The 13,277-nt window shown below is 40.9% G+C and overlaps 1 protein-coding gene across 6 annotated transcripts in view; it reads left to right on the forward strand.

The window, feature by feature from the left end:
- The window catches only part of LHFPL2 (LHFPL tetraspan subfamily member 2), a 117,592-nt gene that overhangs the window by 56,265 nt on the left and 48,050 nt on the right, over window positions 1–13,277 (forward strand). For 5 of the 6 annotated variants that reach the window (XM_039567831.1, XM_039567833.1, XM_039567828.1 and 2 more), the window contains one exon: window positions 5,383–5,435. The exons of the other annotated variant lie outside the window; for it this stretch is intronic. The gene's annotated coding sequence lies outside the window, so the exon portion shown is untranslated. The remainder of the gene's footprint in view (window positions 1–5,382; window positions 5,436–13,277) is intronic. 6 annotated transcript variants of the gene reach the window in all.

Consider the following 13,277-nt stretch of genomic DNA (forward strand, 5'->3'; position numbering starts at 1 on the left):
ATCCCTCTTTGTAAAGTGAACTGACCTTCTGACTCACTTTGTTCTTTTATGTAAGGGGAGGTTCTTCATATGTCTTGTCCTGATGAATGTATAAAAATGCAGGATTTGCTATTACTGTGTGCAGTTCTGTATTTCAGTATTACTGAATCAACCTAACCTTACTTTTATCACCTTAATTTGTTACTTTTTGGTAGTGGGGATTCAAAACTGGATTACCTGTTCAAGATGTGTATTTCTGAAGTGCTGGCTGAAGGTGAATAATAGCTTATTAGTGGGATCTTAGCCTGGAAACATATCCCAGGATATTCTTGGCCTTCCTTGTTGCCAAGGCTAACAGTTGGCTCATGTTTAGACCACTTTCTGCCCAGACCACTACCTCTGTTTCTGGGTAGCCGGTGCCCAGTCTGTCTAAGGGATTAGTCCATCTCAGGTACAGGAATTAGTGTTTGTCCTTGCTTAATTCCATGAAATTATGTGGCAGTAGTTTAGAGGTGCATTTTTGGGATGTAGTGGTTCAGGCTTAGGAACTTCTGGAGTTCTTCCTAAGCCATACCTGATTTTAAATTGTTATTTTAAGTTGCCACGGAATATACAAGTAATCCTAAATGTATTTTCAGATCTTGGTATACTTTATTAGTAAAATAGAGGAAGAGAAAGATTTGATTTTGTGCGTGCTTAGTTTATGTGTTACTGCTTCATAGAATCACAAGATCACAGAATGAGAGAATGGTTTGGGTTGGAAGGGATCTCAAAGGAAGGGATCTTCCAGCCTCCTGTTATGGGCAGGGACATCTTCTGCAAGGCAAGGTTTCTCAAAGCCCCATCCAACTTCGCCTTGGAAACTTCAGGGATGAGTCATCCACAACTTCTCTGGGTAACCTGTTTCAGTGCCTCACCACCGTCACAGTGAATTTCTTCCTTACGTCTAATCTAAACCTGCCCTCTTCCAGTCTAAAGCCGCTACCCCCTGTTCTATCACTACATGCTCTTGTAAAAAGTCATTCTCTTGCTTTCTTTTAGGCCCTCTTCAGGTACTGGAAGGCTGCTAGGAGATCACAGAATGGGTCATGTTGGAAAGAACCAGCCACAGTGGGTCCTGTGGTCCAACCTCCCTGCTCAAGCAGGGACATCCTAGAGTACATGGCACAAGACTGTGTCCAGGCAGTTCTTAAATATCTCCAGTGAGGGAGACTCCACTACCTCTCTGGGCAATCTGTTTTAGTGCTCAGCCAGCCACAGAGTAAAGAAGTTCTTCCTCATGTTCGGGTGGAATTTCCTGTGTATCAGTTTCTGCCCATTGCCTCTGGTTCTACTGCTTGACACCACTGAAAAGAGCCTGGTCCATCCACTTGGCACTTCCCCTTCAGATACTTGTATACATTGATGGGGTCCCCTCTCAGGCATCTCTTCTTAAGGCTGAACAGGCCCAGCTCCCTCAGCCTATCCAGCACTCAGGGGTATTGGCCACTCCTCCCAGTTTGTATCATTGGTGAATTTGCTGGGCAGGCGTCTGTCCCTTCATGCAAGTCATGGATGAACAAGTTGGACGGTTAAGCATTGAACCTTGGGAGACACCACTAGGGACAAGCCTGCAACTAGACCCTGTGCCACTGATTTTGGCCCTCTGGGATCTGCTGTTCAGCCAGTTCTCAATCCACCTCACTGTCCACTCATCCAGCCCACAGCCCTGAGTTTGTGTGAGTGTATCTACTGAAGTCGAAGTAGACAATATCCACTGCTCTCGCCTCATCCATCCAGGTGGTGGTTTCATTAAAGATGGCAATCAGGTTGGTCAAGGAGAATTTAACTGAGTGAATCCATACTGACTATTCCTGATCACCCATGAGAACAGAGATAGCCTTCTGAATGAGGTGCTCCATCACCCTTCCAGGAGGCTGACTGGCTGGTAGTTCCCTGGGTGCTCATTCTTTCCCTTGTTGGACACTAGGTTGACATTTGCTTTCTTTCCTTGTGAGCAGCCTAGCAGCTGTGTCTGCCAGCTCGCTCAGCACTAGTGGATGCATCCTGTCAGGACCTGTGGACTTGTGGATGTCAAGTTTGCCTAGGTGGTCCCTAACCCTATCTTCCTTGACCAAGGGAAAGTCTTCACTCCAATATTGCTTTACCCTGGTCTCCTGGGTCAGAGAATTCTGAGGGCCTGGTCTTGTCAGTGAAGACTAAAGCTAAGAAGACCTTCAGTAAATCTGGCTTCTCTTCATTCTCTGTTACCAGGGTCCCTCCCTCCATCTGGTAACAGGACCACATTATTCTTATTTTTCTTTTCTTATTGATATATTTGAAGAAGCCCTTCTTGTTGTCTTTGACATCCTTGGCCAGATTTAATTCCAGGTGGGCCTTGGCTTTCCTTGTGTCATTTCTACTTACTCTGACAGCCTCTCTATATTCTTTACAAATGGCCAGATCCTGCTTCCATCTCCTGTATATTTCCTGCTTATGCTTGAGGAATGACAGGAGTTCCTTGTTTATCCATGCAGGTCTCTAGCCCCATTTGCCCGCTTTCTTGCTCATCAGGATGCTTCATTCTTGAGCCTGGAGGAAGATCAACTGTCTTTGACCCCTATTTCCTGCAAAGCCTGTTCCCATGGGATTCTTCCAATAAGATTCCCAAAATCCATGGTTGCAATCTTACTTGCTACCCTGCTTCCTCCTCACCAGATATACTGAACTTCACAATCTCATGGTCACTGTGGCCAAGGCTGCCCCCAGCCTTCACACCTGCAACAAAGCCTTCCCTACTTGTTAGTATGAGGTTGAGCAGCACACCATTCCTTGTGGGATCCCCCACTACCTGTGACAGGCACTTGCCATCAGTGTTTTCCAGGAATCTCCTGAACTGTTTTGTGCTTTGCTGTGATGCTTCTCCAGCAGATGTCAGGGTAATTAAAGTACCCCACAAGAACCAGAGTCTGTGACATTGACGGTACTCCCAGCTGTCTGTAGAAGGCCTCATCTTCTTCCTCCTGATCAGGTGGCCTATAGGAAACACCCTGGAGCCTTCTCTTCTCCAGGCTGAAGAACTCCAACTCACTCAGCCTGTCCTCACAGTCAGTGTGCTCCAGCCCTCCTCTGGACTCAGTTCAGCAGAACTGGTGCTGGGGGCACCAGAGCTGGATACAGCATTGCAGGTGGGGCTTCACAAGAACAGAGTAGATAAGGAGTGTAACTTCCCTCTTCTCCTGGCCACACTGCTTTGGATGCAGTCCAGGATATGATTGGCTTTCTGGGCTTCAAGTGCCAGGTCATATAAAGCCCACCAACAGCCCCAGTTCATTCTCCTCAGGACTTCCCTCAATCCACTCTCCACCCAGATTATACTTGTGCTTGGGATTGCTCTGTTCCATGTACAAGACCTAAAACTTGGCCTTGTTGAGCTTGGTGAGGTTTGCACAGGCCCACCTCTCAAGCCTGTCAAGTTACCTCTGGATAGCATCCCTTCCCTCTGGTGTCTTGACCACACCACACAGCCTGGTGTCATCACCAAACTTGCTGAGGGTGTGCTCAATCCCACTGTCCATGTGCCTGGCAAAGATGTTAGATAGTTGTGGTCCCAACACCAACATCTGAGGAACGCCACCGGCACTGGTCTCTACTTGGACATGAGCCATTGACTGCAACTCTTTGACTGCAACCATCTAGCCATTTCCTTATCCACTGAGTGGTCTATCTGTCAAATCCCTGTCTCTCCAATCTAGAGACAAGGATGTTCTGCAGGACAGCATCAAATACTTTGCACAAGTCCAAGTACGTGACATCAGTTGCTCTTCCCTTACCTACAGCACTGTAATCTCATCGTAGAAGGCCACCCTTCATGAAGGCATAATTTGCCCTTCATGAAGCCGTGTTGGCTGTCACCAATCACCTCCTTATTTTCCATGTGCCTTAGCATAGTTTCCAGGAAGATCCACTCCATGGTCTTGGTGGGCACAGAGGTGAGAATGACTGACCCGTAGTCTTACTCTTTTTTCCCCTTCCTAAAAATGGAAGTTATAATTCCCCTTTTCCAGTCAATGAGAACTTCACCAGACTGCTGCAACTTCTCAAATATGGTGGATAATGGCCTGTTTTCTCAGAATGCATCTCATCAGGTCCAATGGACTTGTGCACCATTAGGTCCCATGAACTTGTGCACTTTCAGTTCCTGAGGATGGTAGCAAACCTGATCTTGTCCTGCAGTGGGTAGTTACTCTCTCAGCCTTTCCTCACAAGAGAAATGCTCCAGACCCCTAATCATAACCCTGCAGTCTATAGCTTCCTCACAAGCTGAAATGGGCAAGTGTTGATCTCTTTTCTCTGCTTATCATTGATATGACATAAGAAAAGGGCATGAAGCTGTGTTTCCTGGATATCAGGAAAAGGTTCTTCACTCCAAGGTTGGTTGGGAAGTGGAACAGGCTCCCCAGAGAAGTGGTCACAACACCAAGCCTGACAGAGTTCAAGAAGTGTTTGAACAATGCTCTCAGGCATATGGAGTGATTTTGGGGGTTATTCTGTGCAGAGCCAGGAGCTGGACTCTACTTGTGGGTTCTTTCCAACTCAGGATGTTCTATGATCCTATGATGATCTTTGCAGTACTTCACTGGACCCTCTCCAGTAGTTCCATGTCTTTCTTAGCCTTCTGCGATTCAGGCAGTGTAGCTGGAGCACTTGCCAGTGAAAACTGAGGCAAAAAAGTCATAGAGTACCTCAGCCTTCTGTATGTCTCAGGTAACCACACCTCCTGTTTCCTTCCAGAGAGGGACAACATTTTCCCTAGTCTTGCTTTTATGACCAACGTATCTGTAGAAGCTTTTCCTGTTGTCCTTGATGTTGCTGGCCAGGTTTAATTCTATCAGGGCTTTAGCTTTCCTAGCCTTATCCCTGGCATCTCAGATGTTCTCTCTGTATTCTTTTCAACCTACCTCTCCTAGCTTCTGCCCTTTTCTGCTCGTCTGCCCATGAGCTCCTTGTTCATCCATGCAGGCCTCCTGGCATTTCTGCCTGACTTCCTTGTTGTTGGGATGCATCATTCCTGAGCTTGGAGGAGGTGATCCTTGAGTATTAGTGAGTTTTCTTGGGCCTTTCTCCCATCCAGGGTTTTGCCCCATGGTACTTTACCAAACAGATCCCTGAAGAGTCTAAAGTCTGCTCTCATGAAGTCAGGGCTTTGTGCTTTTTCTTAATGCCTTCATGGTTGGAGTGATGTCTAGAATCCTGCGTTTCTGGCCAAGCAGAAGGGGCCTGGTAGTGAGATGTTACCCATGTGCATATAATCTCTTACAGGCAACATTTTTACCATTCCAGCCACCAGCACTAATCATGAATATTGTTTTGATGTTTTTGGCTGTGTACCTTTCTTACATTTTACATCAATTATTTCTCTAGGTATTGCCAGGCATCTGAAGTGGTTGACTAAGACCTAAGTATTTGGGACAGTGGTGAGTAAAGAAAATTTTGATTATATTTTCTGTGTTTTCACATGCTGTCTGACTCTGAAGTTTTACTACTGTATGAAGGGTGAAAGATGTTCAGTAGGTTATACCTTTTGAATGTTTTCTTCTGAGCAGCAAGTTCCTGTTCAGAGCATTCAGACAACATTTTTAAGCAGAGATTTTAAGAAGAAGAAGAGGAGGTAGTCTCATTAACTGCTTTTAATAAGTGAAGCTTCCTCCTCACATCACCCTGACCTTGAGAAAACTTAAAATATTTCAAGTAACAGTTCAATCTGTACTTATTGAAGTGGTAACTTGACCCTTTTTGTTAAAATAATGATGCCTGACTTTTCAGAATATTGCAATTTTATACACTGAGCAGTCATAAAATGCGATATCATTCTAAAATACATGGACACCTGAAGTAAGTTAATAAATTGCTGTGAGCTGGGTTTTTTCTTTCTTTAAATTGCAAACTTTGTTCATGGTTTTTAACTCCCCCTCTGCAAACTGTGGTATCCTTTGTAAAGTTAAATTATGTTCCTGATCCCCTATGCTTATTGCTGATTCTTTGCATTGTGTGTGCCAAATATGTATCATTTTGACTAGAGAAGAATGCAAGAAGGATCTAAGGAAGAACTTGAAAAATTTCAAATACCTTAAAAAGTGAGTTTTGTAATCCTTTTAGAAATATATATTTTCACTTCCCTGTCTGTAGGTGTAGGCTGTCAAAGAGAGCCTTATAAATGCAGAGATAAACTCAGTGTTACTTGTACTTAATAATCGTAGAACAGAAGAGAATCATAGAATCATTAAGGTTGGAAAAGACCTCCAAAATCATTGAGTCCAACCTTTGATGAAACACCACCATATCAACTAAGGACATGAAGTGCCACATCCAGTTTTTTTCTTAAACATTTCCAGGGATGGTGACACTATCACTTCCCTGCAGAACCCATTCCAGTGCTTAACCACCCTTTAAGTGAAAAAATCCTTCCTATGTCCAACCCGAACCTTCCCTTGGTGCAGTTTAAAGCCATTTCCTCTTGTCCTGTTGCTGGCTGCCTGGGAAAAGAGGCCAATGGAAGAAGAGTATAATAATATTTTCAAAAATCAACTGCATTTTCTTTCCAAGAGAGAGTTATTTGGAGCAATGTAATATTTCTAGTTCTCTGGTTTCCATGGCAGAGCCAGTTTACATGAAAAATTTAGTATTTAAGTGATTTTGTTTGATTTCAGTGCTGTTGACAGCAAATGTTTAGAGCCCATGTATTTTGGTCCATGTGCTGTTGACTTTGGTGACCAAAGCAGAGAGAAACCTTTGCCTTGTTTCTTAATTATTTTTTGCTTGAATGGCTTCGTAAAATTATGTTTGTTCTCCATTTCTAAAAATAGCATTCAGTTAAAACCTTGAAGGAATCTATCAGTTTAGAATATTTGCATTCATGTAGGTCTATATTTACTATGTCCTCTCTACTTCTGTTTGTATTTCACTAGGAAAAGTAGATAAGTGAATTTAAAGTTTGTCAGTTAGTTTTGGATAATTATCTTTTGCCTACATTTTAATCTATCCCTGTGCTTCTATCCTCCACTGCCTGACAATTATCAGGACTAAACTGCTGTATCCATGTTATCATCAGTGCACAAACGGAATGAGAGCATTATAGACAGTTCATGTATCTTTACTCAACAAAAAATACTCAATAAAAATTCTTTTTTACAGCATCTTTTTTGATGCTGTTTAAGAACCTGATAGTTAAGAATTAAAGAGACTGTTGTTAAATTAAAATTGCTTTTTGGGTAGTACAGATAATATAACTTACTTTATAATAATGTGCCTCAGACCAGCTAAGAGGGGAGCCCTATGACACTTAGCAACAGAACAGAAACACTAGCATTAGCATTAATAACCAAACTTAAAAAACAACTTGAGTGAGTGTTAGCAGCAGCAGGTGGGAAGCCAGTGTACAGGCTTAAGTGTAGTGGTGTTGGTAAAATTGCACAATTGATAAGATACGCTCTGTGAAGATCTAATATGATGAAAAGAAAATTGAAATTATAACTTTTCTTTCATAACAGTATGTAAATAATGTACATGTTTACAACATATATATAAATAATGTAGTCTCTCTCTAGATGCACTGATGAGCATAGCAAAGTCAAGTTGTCTGTGTTTTATTCAAAGGCATTGGATAATTTCTCTTGGGGAAACATTTGAAAATAGTTAAGCACTTATTTACATAAAAATTTTCATTTCAGTTGTAGCAAAATAATTAATAATATTGTAACTGGAAGCAATAAATAAACAACAAAGATAAAACTTTAAAGGATCAAATCACCTTCTGCTAATCTCTTAATGAAATCTTTGGTATTTTGCTTACTCTTTCCTCTTGTTTTTCTCCCCAAAGTTTCAATGACATTATAAGAGCATTCACATACTTCCTCACGTGTGTGTGCTCCTTTTGTTGTGATATAAGTAGGATAGAAGCTTATAATGCCTTTTCTAATAAACATGAAATATAGACTCTGAAATTGTATTAGGCAAGAAAGCACCAGTTATGTTAGTTTTCCATATAATATTAACCAAGAAGTGATTGCTTAATGCAGGGGTGCTAAGATCCTTTCAGTACCTCAGATCACAGCTCATGGTGATCCACACTCTGGTGAAATGACTTAGCAAAAGCATATGCTGTGCCAGATGCCGGTGTTGGACATCTCTGGAAAACAGCAAGTGTTAATGTGCTTGGGGAATGTTATCCTCAGGACTCTGATGGGTGATCATGAGGTCATTGAAGACATGGAGGTTTGATCCCCTCTTTTAATAGCTGAAGTTTCACTGGCCACTTGCTGGTATTTTTGACAGAGGTTGATGAAAGGTGCAGTTCTTGGACCATGGACTTCGGTCATCCCAGCTACTCTGGAACCTGTCAGCTGATGTGCCATATATTCTTCTGTGTTTCATGAAAAGAAATGTTTTGTCTAGCTAGTCCTGTTCCTCTTCAGGTAATAAAACTTACCTAACTTTCCTGGATAGGATCCTTGCTGTGCTTTAGGCCTTGGAAACAACTGGGAGAAATCAAGATGAAGGAAAGCAAGCAGAGTGTCTTTGTTTAGGTCTTTCCTTGTGATGTGATAACCATCAGAGGAAGGAAAGCCGTGGTTTGCTCAAGATGTTCTAACTGTCATCTGTGTGCTGAAGTTTGCTTCATGATGGTATTTTGTGACTTCAGGAATCATATTCTGTGTTTCTGGTTAAGTCCTGCCATATCTTAAGCCTGAAATAGGAAACTTGTTAATAGTTCGGAGGTGACCAAAGGGTCTCTCTCTCTGTGTGAAATCCGTGTAGTTAAGAGCAGAATACAGATGGGGAGAGGGAATTGATTCTGGGGATTTGTGTTTGATTTGGGATATATGGTCCTGTTTATATCAATACAGTTTTGTACTATGTACATAACAGCACAGAGACAGGGTGGGGTTTTACTTTTAGAAGCAAAAAATGGATATGTAACCAGTGTTGTTGGGTTTATTTGGTTTTGTTAAATCTCCTTTCTGTGTCTGTGCTTTGCCTTTTCTGTTTTATTTTTCATGTAGTTCATCTTGGTTTAGTCCTTCTTTGGAGAACTTTAAGATGATCTAAACGTACTAATCCCAAATTGGACCTCACTTCCATTTAATAGAAACAAAAACTAACTGGATTTTTTTTTCCATTTTCTTTCCTTTTGTCTGTCATTAGAGGGGAGAAAGGATGTGTTACTGAGTCAGAAAAATATTGTGATTTCAAGTTCTTTCCTTGAGAAGGCACTGGGTACTTTCAGATGGTGTAAACCGCATTGTACTGATAATTTGCTTATGGAGTAGCAAATACAATGGTTAATTTTAGTGTTATTTTTTCTGGAACCTAGTGCGGTTCTTGGCATGGAGATGCCATACCACAAGCAGTAAGGAAATAGCAATTGCTGCTATAGGAAGAAGCGCGGTGTAGTGCATAGAGCAGCCTGTATTGACTCCTGCGTTTGACTTCTGCCTCTGTTATTAACCTGCTACGTGGTATTAGGAAAGTTAATGAATTTCTTACTCCTCTTGTTGACTTAGATTGCAAGGCCTTTTGTCCACGTATTGAGCCTCAGTTCATGTCAGTGTGCTTTGGTGCCTGTGGAGTCCTTCACTTGCTATAGTATTACAATTTTTACTTGCAGAGTTTCTCATTAGTTCTCAGAAACTCACTGTATTATGTGGAATCCTGAAGACACTTGAACAGTTATTCTACAAGAAGAAAGCTAGTAATAGTTTCCAGAGCATGGTTTAGTATTGCATCTGGTCTTGTGCAACTGCAGGCTGATGCCAAAAGGGATACTTCAGCCTGTTCTTTCCCTCTCTTGCATCAGCCCCCAGTCCCAAGGTGAGTTCAAGGTAAGCATCTGATTCGGAAAAAAAACCCCAACTGCCTGGGAAGGAAAACTAAATCAGGACACTATGCTGGCCTGGCGGGACCTGTGGATAAGAAATTATTAGATGTAACAAAACGGACAAAGGCATAATAAGCAGCTGGAAGTAGGTGGGGAGAGTAGTACCGTTTCTTTCACCAACAGGTAATAAATACACCGGATGAGACATAGCATGGAAACCTAGGCTTATTAAGAGCTGCATTTTACAACCATATTCTGCACACGGCAGAAGAGTGTCTTGCAGTGGATGTGACAGCCCAGCTACAGTTCTGCTGATGTTAGTTGCTGATACTAGGTGTTCTTCACTAAAAGTATATTTTTCTAATCCAGCTTTTTAATTGCCTTTTTTTTTTCTAAAGTAACAGTCATCTTTGTTATCCACATTATGATTTCAAGGCATATTTCTGATGCCTAAATATAACCTTTTATTTAATTCTAAATTATACTAAAGTCCACTTAACCCTGCAAATTGAGAGACAGGAATTGCTCTTGATGTGATAGTTTCTATAGACCTTTTATTCATAATTTCCCCTTTAAACTCTGTCAAGAAACTTGATTCATCCTTGAAAATTACTTGCATTATTGGAGTTGACTCTTTGAAGGGCGTTTTTCACTACTGCCCTTTCTCTTAAAAATGTATACAAGAGATTAGATTGGCTTCTTTGATCTTACTTTCTTTGTGAGCCTCATGTAATAAGATCTTGTGTTGAAGGACCTGTATTTTCTTCCCCACTCACCATAAATTTCCATGAAACAAAAAAGGGTGAACAGGACTGAGGAAGAGACACACAAAATATTAATATGACTTTGGAAAATGTACTGACCAACTTTAATCAAGGAGCCTTTACACACAGTCCACACACACTTGCGAGGACATGAATGTTTCCTGTCAGTTGCATTTATGGGTGAGGTTGCCGAGTGTAAGGGAACAACAGTTCAGCAGCAAAAAAGTAAGTGTGCCTCTGAGAATGCTGCAGCCCAGCAGGGACCCTGGCTCTCAAACCGTCTGTGAAATTGACCTAGCCAATGATGTTGCTGAAATTTCACATCTGTTATTTCTTACTGCCCACTTCTTTGGCAACGGCGACTCTTCATTTTTTCCATTATAGGCAGCTGCTGGAACTAGAAAGAGCTTGAGCTCATTTTCAGATGTGCTATATAGACTACGTTTTACCTTTCTTCCCTTCCCACCCCCCCTCCTTTCTTCTACCACATTCTGCAGCACACTGACTTGTTTCCAAAGTGTAGGATCTGTGAGTTGCATGCTCAACATGTGTCTGAAGATAAGCAGATGTGTTACTCTTGTGCATACAAATAATTTTTTTTTAAATGTGGCCATCGTAATGTCTGGGAAAAGAGATATTCTTAACAAGAAACTGTCAGTGAAAGGAGAAATCTATATACATTGTGTCAGGACTCACCAACATTATCATTGAAACCTGCTTTCAACCCTGGCTGACTAGACCTACTTTATGAAGAAAGTAAGTGCACAGAGCTCAGTGGTGGAGCCAGGTACTTTATTACCAACTAGAACTGAACTGTTTTAAATAAAGAATTTCTTTTGCATTTCTTGAGGCTGTCTAACCATTTTTCTTCAATGTCCCAGAGAGGAATTCTCTTACATCTTTCTGGCCCTTTCTATATTAAATTATTGGAGCTCTTAGATTACTTCCCAAAGCTATTAAATGGAGGAAGGTATTACAGCCTCTAAGCAAGCTGGAAAATAACCTGCTGATGGCTGTTCAAATTTTTGAGTCTAAAACTGTGGAATCAAAACGTAAGAATACAATATATTTTTTTCCCTGATAATTTATGCAGGCAGACCATGGAAAAAGCATTCAGTGATAGTTACAAACTGAGAACTGGCCAGCCTAACGAGCAAAGGTTGCTGGCTGAACTTGTTACCAGGGAACCACCAGCATTCCTTCACTGATTTTTAAATCAGCATGAGATGATAGAGATATGGCTTAGTCAAGGACACCTACTAATACATGTAGTAAGGTATCCCTGACAGCTGAGTGCTGTGATCTGATCGTGCTGCTGCAGTTCTGCACAGGTGCAGTGCTTCCCTCAGAACAGCAGTCACAGATCCCTGCTAGGTAATGCAGAAGGACTTGGGACAAGGACTATACAACAGTGAGAGAATATTATTGACTTTCAGTGGCATGGAATGGATGGGAGGAATGGGTGGGAAGGGATGAGGTAACATATCTGACCCAAAGGTGGGTCAATCTTATGCTATATATGCCTCCTAAAATACTTCAAGATGCCCATGAAAAATACCTTTAAAATTAGTATTTTATTATTTCTAAATATTTAAATGCTTTTCTGGTGACATATAGTTTAAGTGCCTGATAGAATTCTGTACTGCTGTAATTGAAAAAAATTGCTATACCAAATGTAGGCTGATTATTTTCTTTGATTCTACACTTTTTACATCTCTTTAAATCCGTTTTTTTTCCTAAAGCAAAACAGTTTTGTCTGCTTGTTGAAGGTTGCCATTGTCCTTTATCGGATGTGTTTTTAATCCACTTCTTTCAGAAATCATGCAGGAAGTTAAATATTTTCATAAAGATTCTTTTGGCGGTAAAATTTAATGCAGTAGACAGTGAAAAAATTTATAGTCTCTAAAGATTTATGGATTTTATTAAATGAGGGAAAAATCTTTCCCTGCAGATAATTTTTTTTTTCATGTATTGGAAAAGTTGAATCTGAGAAGAACAAAAAGAAACTCTATGCTAGGGAGGTTGAAAACATGCCTTGAAATCCCACTAGTTTTCCAGGTAGTGTTGAGCGTATTTCTCTGTGGAAATTGGCTACTACTCACATTTCTCCTGAAACTGTCAAATCTGTTAGAAGTATGATAATAAAATACTCTTGGATGGGCATATGACAAGACAACATTATATTTAATGCAATTAAAGCATTCTCTAGGTCTGCCTCCCTGGCATTCTCATGGATGGTTATCGAGTTCTTTTTATTTGTTACTATAATTTTTTAATGATTATTTTCCTGGCAGCTGGAGGGACTCTTCCTCAGAGTTACTACTAGCATACTAATGCTTGTGTAATATAGAGGGGATGCTGCTTTGTCTGCATGTGAAATAATCTAAGTGAATCAAAAGAAAATGGACCAGATGCCATGACTCTCACTTGGGAAGTCTTTATCCCATTTATTTTTACTTCTTTCAATCACCAATCTATGTGTATAATTCCTTCTTATTAAAGAAAATATGTGAACCGTAATAGCACACTTTAGTTTGTGCTACATTTCAGAAATTATTTCAAAAATTCATCACTTCTGTTTTAGGATGGTGCTCAGCTAACAGTGATAAAATAGGAATTAGGATTAGCTGTGCAAAGTCATATCTTTTAGCATATTTTGTGACAGTCTAAATGACTGC

The sequence above is a fragment of the Corvus cornix genome, chromosome Z, assembly GCF_000738735.6.
Source record: "Corvus cornix cornix isolate S_Up_H32 chromosome Z, ASM73873v5, whole genome shotgun sequence".
Taxonomy (NCBI): Eukaryota; Metazoa; Chordata; class Aves; order Passeriformes; family Corvidae; genus Corvus; species Corvus cornix.